Source organism: Thermobia domestica, chromosome 12 (genome assembly GCF_964235325.1).
Source record: "Thermobia domestica chromosome 12, izTheDome1.hap1.1, whole genome shotgun sequence".
Classification (NCBI taxonomy): Eukaryota; Metazoa; Arthropoda; class Insecta; order Zygentoma; family Lepismatidae; genus Thermobia; species Thermobia domestica.
In genome coordinates this window covers 148,251,723-148,266,222 of record NC_137465.1, presented here as the reverse complement: position 1 = coordinate 148,266,222, position 14,500 = coordinate 148,251,723, and positions in this window count along the sequence as shown.

Below are 14,500 nucleotides of genomic sequence, written 5' to 3'. Positions count from 1 at the left end.
AAGAACCATAAAATATGACCAGAAAAAGTAAAAACTTGCATACTACATGATACGAGATTAAAACCTATGGAAAATATACCGTCAACAGGACAGTAACGGAAACACGGAAAAGGCTAACAGTCATGCGTTCTTGTGTAGTGGGTAACGTAAGGGAATTGCGTGCTAATGTTTATTTTTAACATGGGTTCAGATTCTGGCAAGCGTTTTTTTTTTTTTTTTTTTTTTTTTTTTTTTTTTTTAATGTAAATAAAGAATTTGCATTTTACTGACAAACAGCATTCGTAGATGAATGCAAGAAATTTATAAATATATTTGGTCTAGGAATTAATTCGTGCGGGTGGACAAGAGATGGCGCAACGAACGGAGCGTCCCACAGTTCCGTGTATCCACACATGTGTTGCAAACCCCTGTCATCGCGTATCGTTCGTAGTATAGGGCAGTGGATTAAAGCGTCAACAACACCAGTTTGTAGTTAAGTGAACATGGCGCAATTTGTGCCTGATAAAGTGTTTTTGCGGGGTGTCCTGCTGCATTACTTTAACATGCAGAAAAGTGCGACTGAAAGTCATCGTATTTTGGTGGAAGTGTATGGTGACCATGCTCTAGCTGAGCGAACGTGTCAGAAGTGGTTTGCACGGTTTAGAAGTGGTGATTTCGGCTTGGCAGACCAAGAGCGAGCTGGACAGCCAAAAAAATTTCAAGACGAAGAATTGACAGCATTGCTCGAGCAGGATTCGTGTCAAACGCAGGAACAACTTGCAGCAGCATTAGGCGTTGATCAAACAACAGTCTCCAAACGCTTGAAAGCCATGGGAATGATTCAAAAGATGTCACATTGGGTTCCACATGAATTGAAAGACAGAGACGTTGAAAGACGAAAAACCATTTGCGAATTGCTGCTTCAACGACAGCGCAGAAAGGGGTTTCTGCATCGAATTATTACGGGTGATGAGAAGTGGATCCATTACGAGAACCCTAAACGAAAAAAGGCCTGGGTGAAACCAGGTCCATCACAACCAAAACGAGATATTCACTGTGCAAAGGTTATGCTGTGCATATGGTGGGATATGAAAGGTGTGGTGTACTATGAGCTGCTGCAACCGGGTGAAACTATGAATGGAGAACGTTATCGACGACAATTAATGCGTTTGAAGCAAGCTCTGGCCAGAACACGACCAGAATGGGAGAACAGACATGATAAACTTATTGTTCAACATGATAACGCTCGCCCACATGTCGCAAAACCGGTCAAAACCTATTTAGAAAATGTCGGATGGGAAGTTTTACCCCACCCGCCGTATTCACCAGACGTTGCTCCTTCGGACTACTACTTGTTCGATTGCATGAACAACGATTTGATTGGACAGCGGTTTACTTCTTCAGAAGATATTGAAACATGGGTCTCTGACTGGATCGCTTCCAAGGATGAGGACTTCTTTCGCCACGGAATCCGTACATTGCCTGACAGATGGGCGAAAGTGGTGGCTAGCGATGGACAATATTTTTCTTAAGGTATTTATGTATTTTGTGTTTGTACTACAGCTTAAATGTGTGCGTACCAACCGCACGAATTAATTCCTAGACCAAATATATATCACAGCTATGTAATGTATTACATTAGAACATATATATATTAAACAAAATTACAACTCCTCTATTCCTAATGTTTACGTTTACTCCGGCGTGGGAGATCCATATTCGATTTCCAGCGGGAGCTCATGTGGTTTGAATTCCACGTTAAACAATATGTTCACGTCTTATAATCTCATTGTTGAAAGGGACGCTCAATACAGCACAGTCTAATGTTTACTCTTGAGCAGGAAGCAATATGGAGAAGTATTCATCCTAGAAAGAATTCTTTAATAATTCGCGCAAGCAGGGGCGTCATTTCTGAAGGTCAGGTGGGCAGTTTCTTCCCCTGAGTTTGATATATATATATATATATATATATATATATGTATATATATATATATATATATATATATATATATATATATATATATATATATATATATATATATATACTGAGGTTGTTTAGCCTGCGTTTCGCCGAATTCGCTCTTTCCCCCTCTCGGGCAGAATGGACTCACCCGACCTGGCTCGTGGCGTTCTGCAGTGTTGTGCAGTGGCTTCCTGGGAACGGAGTTGTTTTTCCGCGCGAACGACAGTAACGCACAAAACAGGAGCATTGTTGTGAGTGTTGTGTTAAATTTGTTTCCAAGTGTGTGAGTTTCCGCTCTGTGACCAAAATGCCGCCCAAACTAAGCCGGTTTTGGGAAGGCTCTTTATGACGCCCACTTTAGTGTTTCTGTCATTAGAAAACAGTGCAAGAAGAATGGTTGCAACATCAGTTTAAGTGGAATAAAAATGTTATTAAAAAGTACAAGGGCAACGAAACTCCACCATTTGGATCACCAACGAAGTTGCCTAGGAAGCGGGAATGCACCAAGGCCACCTCCACCATGCAGAGGAAACTTCGCAAAATGGCAATGCAAGAAAATCCGCCAACACAAAGGTGTATGGCTAATAGTCTTGACGTGTCTTTGGGGACTGTGAGCTGGACGTTACACCATCAAATCAAGCTGGAAAAAGTCATGAAAGCTCGCGGGCATCTTCTCACGGATGCCCACCAAAAGGAACGAAAGTATAACGCCCGGAAGCTGTACGAACGGCATCTGGCAAAACAAAGGTGGATGTACGTCGTAACGCTCGATGAAGCATGGATTGATCTTTCCGACTGCGGCAAACCGAGAGCCACTGTAAAGAAGCCTTCCCAAAAGGGTTCATGGTCGTTACTGGCTACTGTTACCGAGGTAAACTGAAGATTCGTAGGGTGGTGAAGAATTGCAAAATAAATTCGCAGTATTTTCAGTAGCAGATCATGCGGTCGATCTACGAGCATGAGATTCCAACAATGTACGGAAATGACGCCAATCTGGTACGCATTCACATGGACAAGGCCTCATCACATACCTCACGATCGTCCCTCGTATTCTACAGGGAGATGGAGAAGGCAAGTGGTATACAGGTGATACCTTTCAATGAGGTACTTGTTAAATCTCCAGATGAAATTCCTATGGACTATTGTGGATTTGGATTGCTGAAGCGGGCTTTGGGAAAACGGCGTGTGACAACTGTGGAAAGACTTTGGAAAGGTATGCAAAGGGAATGGGACAAGATTCCCTCTCAGTTCTTCAGAGAAGCCTATTACAGTGGAAATTACACTGCCGGGCTATTGTTAGGAACCAAGGGAAACACATCGAGCACTTATGGAGCTGGCGCCATGGATTCTTCTAAATTTTTAGGTATGTCGAAATTGGCCAAATGCAATCTGAACAACCTCTGTATATATATATATATATATATATATATATCAATGTCTTACCCCTCCCCGTTTCCCCAAGCAAAACCTATTCGGGTAAGGGAAATCATTGTGTAAAAAAATAAGTAGTCGCTAAATTTCATCAATACTAACAAAAGTGTCTTTTCTGCGTACAGGAAGATGTAATAAATGTAAAACCGGAAATTCGAATATTGTAGAAATTATCCTTTTTCTTCCTTCAAATATGGACTTAAAAAAAAAAAAAATACTAAATCACGTATTTATAATGAATAGATTGTGTACAGTGGAGTACACCTCTAACTTAATCAAATCCCAAATATTGAGCACTTTTGGAATAAAGAAAGAGGAATTTGAATACTTTATCAATGTCCACGTTTTCTTCCTTAGAAAGGAGTTTACGAAAAGTTTTCCCTTACTCTTAATTAAGAATTTATAGACTGAATTTTACACCTCCAACTCGAGCATGATTAAATTGGTCATTTCTGAATAAAGAAAATGAAACGTGGATATTATACAAATGAGTTACTTTCCATCCTTAGAATCGGAATTTTTAGAAACACTAAAACACATATTTTCTTATTTTTAATAAAAAAATTATTTGCCAAATTTCACATCTCTGTGTTAAAGGAACCCTTACATTCGGGACTTTCAAAATAAAGGAAAGAAAGGAAAATTTGGATATAAAAATGACCCCCTTAGGAGCGGAAGTTTTTGAAACGCTGAAACATATTTCATTACTTCTTAATTAAAGCCTATATACCAAATTCCACACCTCCAACTTAAGCGTATCTTTAGATTCTGCATTTTCTGAATAAAGAAAATTAAATTTGAATATTAGAAACGAACTCTTTTCCTTCTCAGAAGAGAAGTTTCGAAAACGCTGTAACACGTATTTCCTTGTTTTTAATGATGAATCTCTCGTTTCGGAAAGTTGAATGTCTTTCACGCTCCCCTGATTTATTACCATGTGGTTATTTTTCCTATGAGCTATTTGAAGGATATGGTCTACTCCCACCGATGTCGTAGTATAAAGGAATCACGGTGTTTTTAATTATTACTTTAGGTCATTAACAACAATTCCTTGTAAATGAATAATTCAAATAACCAGGAAGGAGTCGTTGGTCTGTTTGAATTTTAAGAGAGACAGGACTTGAAATACTCATAGGATTCGTCGAACAGGGCAGTTGATTGATGACCAGCAAAATCGACGAGAGCTACGCTGAAAAGCTTGTGAAAATGTGTATCCTAAGGGAAAGAAAGGGGTTCAAAATGTATGCCAAAATAGAGAATCTCACGAGCTGCCATGAGCTTAAAATATGGAATCCTTAAATAAATTGACATTCGCAGCATTTCATAGAATTCCACTTCTAAGGGGATGGGACAAGGAGACTATTTCTGTAATATTTTTCTCATTATATAAAAACTATATCCACATTGTCTTTCTTCACTATCATGGAAAAGCGTTTAAATTGCTTCAGATATATTTTTGAAAGTAGACTTGGATCGAGCTGGATTTTATAATTTCATTTCGATTCAAATATGTATCCTAAGGGGGAGAAAAGGGATTCAATTATACCTTTCCAATATTTTGCATAACTATTTTTCCCATGCAAAGAACAGATTTCTTTGTATATTGCTTTCTGGTCAAGGTTATACATTATAGAGAGTTATAACTTTGTTAAGGAAATACATATATATGCTGGCGACATTTCATAGCGTGATATAATCTTATATATAAAAGAGAACGCACAAATCCTTTGTTCCCTCATCACGCTAATACGGCTGAACCAATTTCTTTCATTTTTGGGGGGTTATTAGGATTTGGACCCTAGATGGTTTTTATCATATCACTTTAATTTTCAATTACCAGTGTCTTGAGATAATTGACCATTCAAGTGTCCATAACGTACAAATCCTTTGTTAGTTCATCATAGGTAAAAATAAACGTATTTATATGCAACCCGCATGACCGTGTCACTCGGCGGGTTAACATAAATGACAGGCGATATAATGTTAACATTTACTGCAATCTACTATGGTTTTTATCATATCACTTGAAAGCGAAAAAGTAAAAATTATCTAAGTAACAAAGTTTATTGCGTTCCGGGGTGACCGCAGCGAAGCGGGGTGAACGCTGCTAGTTTATAATAACTTCAATTACATTAGGAAGAATTTCCTACACAAAATTCTGTCAGAAACTGACAAGTATACTAGGAAAACATTATTTATACCAATATACTGTAGATAGCTCCTTTGTTCTCGACCTTTTCCCTCACACCTTTGCGCTTATTAGCATCATTATTTTTTGCATTTGTGTCAATTTGCTTTATATTTTTTATTGTTTACTTTTCTTTATGTTGTATTTATTTTTCTTGGTGGTATGGATTTCAGTGTCGTCTCGAAGCGACATTGTTCGCTTCCCGGTGGGGACACACGGTCGAAAAAGTGTAATAGCTTTTTAAGGCTAACCATCCTGAGTGAGGTTTCCCTGGGTTTTCCTCATTCGCGCCAGGCAAGTACCGGGATGGTTCCTAACATAATAATCCCAGGAGCTTCCTTCCTTCCTTCTTCTTTTCTTTCTTCCTCCCCTCGCCGAGGGACGTCATCCGTCACACTTGACGGGCTAACATGGTCGTAGCTGCCGAAAGCCCAGAAATCTAACAAGTAAGCAACATTAATAGATGGTTACCCTCCTTACTCGCTGTTATGTCGTCATTTCAAATATACCACACAGTAAGTGAATGATTTTGAAACAAATGTTACTCGTCAGTAAAGACAAAAAAGTACCCCACCAGATATCGAACATTGATTTATTACTTTGAAAGCGAGAATACTAACAACTTGCCCACGAGAAAAATCGAGTCTATTACTAGTAAATAATCGGTATATGTTGTAGAAAAACGCTGAGAAATTGGAAGTTTCAATTGGTCAAGTTACAGGAGAAATGGATGAAATTACATAGCTCTATAAAGAGCTTTTTCTGTTGGCTGTGACTTTATTCAAGATTAGTATCGCGTAAAGTCCTCATTAGCTTCCATTACGCCTCTTATTCGCCTTAGTACGGAGTGAACTACCCTTGTGCTTTCTTCATTGCTGCATGAAAGTTTCGGGCTCTTATTTAGTATTTATACAATTATTTTAGCGACAATTTTCATTTCATGAACTTCACACATGCATGTTGTCTACTAGTGATCGCCTAAATAAATGTCAAAAGTTATTATTAAAAAAAATCTTTAAATATTTATAAGGAACGTGTACTTTGAAATCTGTGTTATCTTCATGAACATATAACATTTAAATTTGTATTAAGATATACTTTTCAAGATTTGTTGTGGGTGAACGGTTATTCAATTCTTTCAACTCTTGTTTCATATTATGATGAGCATAGACCGAAAAAGTTACACTTTCTCATTACTGGTTTGGTTTAGTTTTTTATAATCTCATTATCTTCCCCATCAGCATCATTAAGGGTCTTCACTACAGCGAAATTAAACTACCGCTAATTTTAGAGTTTTTCTGTAATATCTTCAAAACAAATAAAAATATTCGAAAAACAGAAACGTAGTGAACTACACAATACGACTTTGCATGTGATACCGTTATCACAACTCATCTATCTGCTTTCAATTTGAAACTGTAGATAGATTTAGCGGGCCTTATGCAGAGTCGTTTTGTAGTCTGATTAATGACCTACTACGGGTTTGACTAACGGATGATTATCAAAAGTATATTCAGACTCTGATTAGGACGTAGTAGTTGACGAAGTTAATCAAATGTGACTAATTAATCTGGAGCAGAGGGTACCCTTTTAGCCATGGTTTAGTTTGTGCAACACATTTCGGATTTCATGTATTTTCATGTTTACAGACTACGCATGCGCACATCTTCTTTTCCGTAGTTGCCACATTTATTTTTCTCACCCGATGCATTGACGTATATTAGTTAATCATACCCAAATCAACTTTTTAGTTGTATTCAAAGTAGACTCTGAATACCAAAAAGTACACATTCTTTAGTATAGGGCTGGTATGCAACTAACTAGTCCGTGACTAACACTTCATTAACGAATTTCTCTGAATGCCGCCCAGCATGTTTTGTGGGTTCTGTAAATAGCGGCATATCAAAAGCAGATAGGTGAATTGTGGTAAAGATATCACATGCAAAATCGTATTTATCTAGTTCACTACGTTTCTGCTTTTCGAATATGTTTATTTTTTTTTGAAGATATTACAGAAAAACTCTAAAATTAGCGGTAGTTTAATTACATTGTAGTGAAAACCCTTAAGTATTCTGCCTACTAGCGGGTCCTGTTTTTTCTTTTTTTTTTTTTTTTTTTTTTTAACTTTAGGTTTGGGCCTGGAAATGTTTCTCCCATGTTGCACGATCTTCAGCTTCCTCTTGTAACTCCCAATATTTTCTATTTTTCAAATGATCAATCAGCTGTTTTTTTTTTTTCTTCCTACTCCTTGCCTTCCTTCTCAGGTGGTAGTATGAAGAAGACAATTTCTTCGCAAGATGTGTCCAATCCAATTGACCTCCTTACGAATGATGCTAGCTAAAAGCGTCTCCTTCTCTCCTATCCGTTTTAAAACATCTTAGTTTGTTACCTTTCTGTCCATTTTATCTTCATCTTCTTCGAACATCACATTTCGAAGCTTTAAATATTTCTTCTTTAACTTCCGTAATGTCCAAGTCTTTGAACCATGCACTCCCACATTCCATATATAGCACTTGACGAACTTCTTCCTTAATTCAGGATTAAGCCTGCTAGCTAAAAGTGATCTTTTCTTGTTGAATACCTCTGATAATTCTTGACCTGATCCTCTTTGGTGCAGTAAGAGCCTCATCAAAATACTTCCTACTTAATGTGTCGCATGAAATTATCGACCTCTTGTTTCTCTTTTTTCTCCTCTAACCCGTATGGGCACATTTCCATCAGTATTCAGTACTACTGACTACCATGGTAGTCCTTTGAGAGAGTTTTCTGTTGTGTTTTGTTGATCTTTGCCTAATGAGAGTTTGCAAATAAATGTTTTTATTCATGTTATGCAGTAAAAGAAAATAAGACAACACAGTAGCTTGATGCACATCATCAAGGTTGTTAAACCAGTCGCGCCTTGGTTGTCACTATGGTTGTCAATTACACCTTTTAAGATAATTTACATTTACATGGGGCATGTCAAAAAAGGTGTTTTCTGTATTGCAAAGAATATGGAAGTTTTTTTTCCCCTATACAAGTACATATCTCGACTATTTTCTTACATAGTCACTATGAAGCTCCTAGCATTTATGGTAGAATAGTACAAGGTTTTGTAAACTTTTTATATAGAAATCTGCCGGTGACTTCAGCCAGTCGATAATTGATATGCAGCACTCGTATAGAGAGTGATCTACAACTTCACTATAATTGAAACGTTGCGAATCAGAATAATTCCAGACCGCAATGTTCCTCTTCGCCGGTTGTGGATGGCACATCGCAAATAAGATTGGCAATAAACGTTTCCTGAGGTATGTTTTTTTTTCCCCGTTGATAAATCGGGTCACAGACCTCACCTCTCGACGACATTAAGTTCAACTTACTGCTACTCGCAGGTACACAACTCCACAATAATAATTATGACTCTGTTGCAGGTACAGAGCATGTTACCCCGCACGCGTAGCCAGTTCCACGCTAAAAAGTCTTGGTGCTACATGCACCTAGTATCTACATTTACTATTCCTTTTTCCCTTTCTGCTATGCTGGGAGAGGCTCGTACACTTACGTTTTCTAACTTTTTATGTATTCTATTTTACAACTGACATCTGACAACGTGGCACTTAAACGTCGAGCTTGTTTTTGTACGTTTGGTGATGGATGTTTAGATCATTGATGAAGACATAACTACTTACATGCCGGTTTTGCTCGACTTTTGCCAAAATAAATGTTTTAGCTGCGATTGGTCACCCAATGCGAGAAGCACCTTGGACATCAAAATTTCCAGAAGGAAAGCGACTGAATCATCTTTTGGCCATTGCTTTTGATAACGTATCTCGCCCATAAACAACACAAATTTCTTCATCACAGGCCTGCGCAGCATTTGTGCCTTTATCGAAATAAAATTGTAGAATGTAGTGCAGTTTCGCGGAAAGTCCACTTATTTTCACAGCGCAATACCTTACGTCTGATTAGGAATAAGAATCCCAACACACAGGTTTTCTACAACTGCTAACTTCAACTCTCAGCTATCGAATGACCTTAAACCCGACTCGCTGCAACTAATATACCTTGAGATTCTTTAAGGGAATATTGTGCGCAAAAGGCTAATCACTTTTTAGACTACCTGATGTATATGGATATTACTAAACCAAATGCTTCATATCTTGCAGTCACATAACACAAAGAGTTAGACAACACGAATATTGAATAGGTTGGATCAGCTCATTATTATAACAACTTAGAACAGATAATGCTCTACACTAAAAAAGATGATTAATTATAAAATTTATTTCACGTTTAAATATTATCACAAACACCGTGTGCGTGGGTTTCCTCGGGGTTCTCTCGTTTCCTCCCGCTTTCTTCATTCCACAATTTCATTCATTTCTCATAATCACCGTCTCCTTTAGTCTAGCCGGCATAACCGTGGGACGTAAAATTCAAAGATTTCATTTCATTTAAAATATTAAGTAAAACATTATTTAAAAAATTAACAGGAATGTTTTCTTTGTTTTAGAAATATATACAGAGTATGCTTTATAAAGTTTAAAAAGCGAATATAGTTGCCAGCGCTATGTCAAATTAACAATATACAACTTAGGCGTTTTCTCTTAAGTGCATTTTTTTAATGACCCTATATTATGGTAAAGGCTATGTAATTTCTATTTTTAAGTATTTTGAAATGAATCAATTGTCACTGACTTTTGCAATATCGTAATCGGAGTTTTCGTCTTGTATGTGGGATTGTTACCAAGAGAAAGTCCGATCTTTATGCAATGATATGCTGGTTATGTCGGAATAACCGGAACTGGAATTGCAACTAAGGGAAAACCAGGAGAATAGAAATAACGTTCTACAAGTATACATCTTCAATTTAAGCTAGGTAATTACTTTACTTGATCTTTCCAGGTATGGTGTATGAGACATGAGTTCGTGAGGTAATTTGGATGGATCGATTAATTATTTACAACGCGATTTTAAATTAGTTACCTATTCCTTGGTGAACGAAATCAACAATTTTTGAGCACGTATAGAAAAGTAACACAAACTGTGGTCATACAGTAACTGTGACATGTACGTTACTTACTGTGATCTGGAGTTGTTGAAAAGCGTTCAGCATTCGAAATCCTGGGTTCTTACCTAGAGAAAGTCTATAGGCACTGAAAAATACAGGAGAAGGTTGGCGTCTTCTTGGTATCGTGGTCTCGGTTTTGTTTCGGGCGGCTTCGGTATGAATTTTTGGTTTCACATCTCTGGTAAATGATACTGGCGGTAATTTCTACTTGTCTTCGTTTATTGAGTCTGAACTGGGTTACTCAGACGGGGTTCGAACTGATGTCATCCTGAATGAAAATGTGTCCTTTGGCAAAGAGGAAATATTCCAAGATCAAGGTTTTCTCTCTACAAAAATCGACCTGAGAAACAGTCCTGTGTCAAGCTCTCTTGGTTCGATTTTGTTACTCGTGTTATAATGTCATATTCTGAAGGGAGAGAAAAAGAAAATCCTATCTATCTCCCAATACTTCTAAAAATTAACTAGTATAAATGTCTTCTTCGTCATCTCAGCGTCATACAAATCTATTCTGCACAATCAGCGTTCACGTTGATTTCACTGTGGATTTTGAAGGAATCCTTGTAAAAGCTAGAAATTGCTGATCCTGTTGCTCAAAGGTTGGAATAGAGCGTTCAAAGAAATGTGCATTCGGTCCCTTTTCAGACCAGGGAAGCGATTTGTAGACAATTTAAATAACGAGCAAGCAGTACTCGATGTTGAGAACTTTACGAATAACTTGATTACATTGGATTCCGAATTAAATAGTTGCCTTTGTCTATCTTCATTTCTTTCCTGGGAAGTGCCATCATGCAGAAGAAAGAAAAAAAAAAAAAAGAAAAGTTACAAAGTACAAAGGAGGTGGGCTGATAAGGGCCATTTTTCGCCCATCAGGCCCGAGATGTGAAATGCATGGTTTTCAATAGTATACCTCATAAAAATAAGAAAACAAATATATTTTAACGGAAAGCGCTATAAGTGAGAGGTAAAAAAAAATAAACAAAGAGGTAAGTCGTGTGTTAATGATGGAACGTAAACACTAATGTCATGAGTTGTAATCCGAGAAAGCAATAGTAAATATAACACTAACGGCAAGAATAAGAAGAATGAAGTCTACTACGACTATGAGATCAATATAATACATCGGAAATAATCAAGCATAGATAATAATCAGACAGCTGGAGACACTTGTAGCTAGTTTGCAGATTAGGCATCGTGCTTGCTGTCGTCATCCGAATCGCCACTGGACCATCTTGCAGGCGCCATCTTGTAGTGTGTGAGTATATTCTAGACTTGGTTTCTTAACTGCGGTGGAATTGTGGCGCCAGTAAGCCAGAAACCATAGTACGGAAGCAACATGCGCACAACATCTAACGACCCGAGGCCTACTTTACATTGACAGTACCATTGTATGTGTGCGATGTTGCTTTGCTCCGTTTTGATCCAAATATTATAGGTTTTAAATTTTATGTGTCGTGATCGTAACTGAACTCGGAGAACAGAAGCATCGTCATGATGTATGGACAGAGAGTACATACCTTCGTCACTTAAGTGCTCGTGAGTGTAAGATTGGCTATATATATATATATATATATATATGGGGGTGGGGGTGTTTGTGGGTATGGGTATGTATTAACTTGGATCGGATACATCAGGTAGTTATTGTTGGTCGTTGTTTTTCATCTTTCCCTTAGTATTGCAATATAGCGTATCAATGAATTCCCATAGGTACTTCATTGACGTGTGGTATGTATGATTCTTCGATATATATATATATATATATATATATATATATATATATATATGAGAAATTCATGCCATTCTGCGACTGGTTTTCCTGCTCGCACCTTTACTCATACCACTTTCAGAAATGACACGCTTTCTCAATACTCCATAACGTGCTGTCTCTATTTTTGCTGCCCTACACACACATCCGCGCAAACAATACATTTTCTTTATATATTTTATTGACATGGTGAGCATGTATTTTCAGTCACAATCGGTAAATAACATCAGAGCTGGATTCTCCAGTTGAACTCGTACATTACAGCGTATGAACGGTAGTCATCGCTATATACTCTCACGCAATACATTTTGTTCTCTAATAGGTAGAAGGACACACTGAACCAAAATCAATTAGTACTCATATCAAAGGTTACACAGCGTTATATTATGACGAGTCAGATTTATTTTGGTTCATCGACTCCTTCTTCCTAAAAGCCTCCATCAAAGACAGCAAACATTACCAAAATGTCGCAAAACGCTGAAACGAACTCTTTTTGGGCACTCATTTCTATGACTTACTATTTTCTTTATCGCCTATCTATTTTCTTTACATATGCAACATATCTTCTAGTATACAAATACATTGCAAACTTGTCAGAATCGGACACTTCATTTGTCAGTTGTCTGATGGGCGAAAAATGGCCCTTATCCGCCCACCTCCTTTAAAAACTGGAACGAAAAAAAACCTGTCTGAAATACATCTATTGTTCATCTTTGTATGTTTTTCCAATTTTCTGTTTTTAAAACAGTATGAATAAAATATTCAAAAATTCATACATACGACAATATAATAGTTTTGGCGTTGCGCCGACAATATATACACAAGAGAACAAAATAATACAGTAAGTAGACTCCCGAATATCCGGCTCGCGACTATCGGGCCTCCGTATTATGGAAGGCAAGAGGTTGCATTAGCAACATTGCTAAGGCATTGGAAGCAGGCGTCTGCTACGATCTTCCTACATGTCGTGCGCAAAATACAAGTTGTGACAGGAAAAGAGCGGCGTTCTGCTCCTTGTTCATTGTTTCGTCGGTGTGTAATGGACCTCAATACACTACGCTTGCCCCTGATCCTGATTATAACTGTACAGTACTGTATTCGTAAATTGTTCTTGGGGTATGATTAATGTTCATACAGAAATGAGTTCATACGAGCTACGGCCTACCCGGCTTTTTTGTTATATCCCTTCCGCCACATTAGGCCAGATACTCGGAAGTTCACTAGAATTATTTCATTCATCAAAACTTCGTTGAAAATGTAACTACAGCAACAACACTGCTCTGCAAAAATGGTATGTAATACTAACTCCCGAAGATGGTATCAGTCTAGAGAGAAGCTGAAATGTGTGTAGAAGAAGAAATGAATACAACATACTTAAGGTAAATATTTTATTTTACTTTTATGAGTACAAAATTATTTTTAAAAAACTTGTACATTAGCAATATACTTTGTTCTTTCCCTTCCAAAGTTTACAAAACTGCTGCCTGGAACACATCAGAATTGTTATGGAACACCATTTATTCAGAATACTCTGTACTTTTTCCAGAAAGCACAGTACGAATGCATTTCTCTTTCAGTGTAAGTTAGATACTTACGTGCCAAGCAACTAAATTTAAATTAAGGATCCAGATGAAAACAAGCACCCATCATACCCCCTCCGCCACTCATAGAAACAAAATACAAGTTTCTCCGAAGTTGCTCGTTAGAGACTTCTACTCGGTAGTATAACAAAATACGTACTGTAAACTGGACAAAAAAAAAAGCGATAGAGCTGAAAATTATGCTTCCGGAAATTTTAAACATTTAACTCTTCCTCTAAGTACCGTACATATAAATAGACTTTTCGTATAAGTTTTTGTAGTCGAATATAAAAATTCTACTTCAACAAGTGTTCTTGCCATTTTTCATTTGTATCAATCAAAATAACTTTTTCTGCCGCTTTTACATAACTGTACAATTCATCATGTATTAAAATTTTTTTCTAATATTCAGAAAAAAACTAATATTTTCTCAAAGTTGTAGGAAATAATATACTAAACACGAATTCTCACACATCTGAATTTGCTTTGTTCTCTAGCAAAATAACTATATATACGAAAGGCGATCATAATGATTTACACTTCA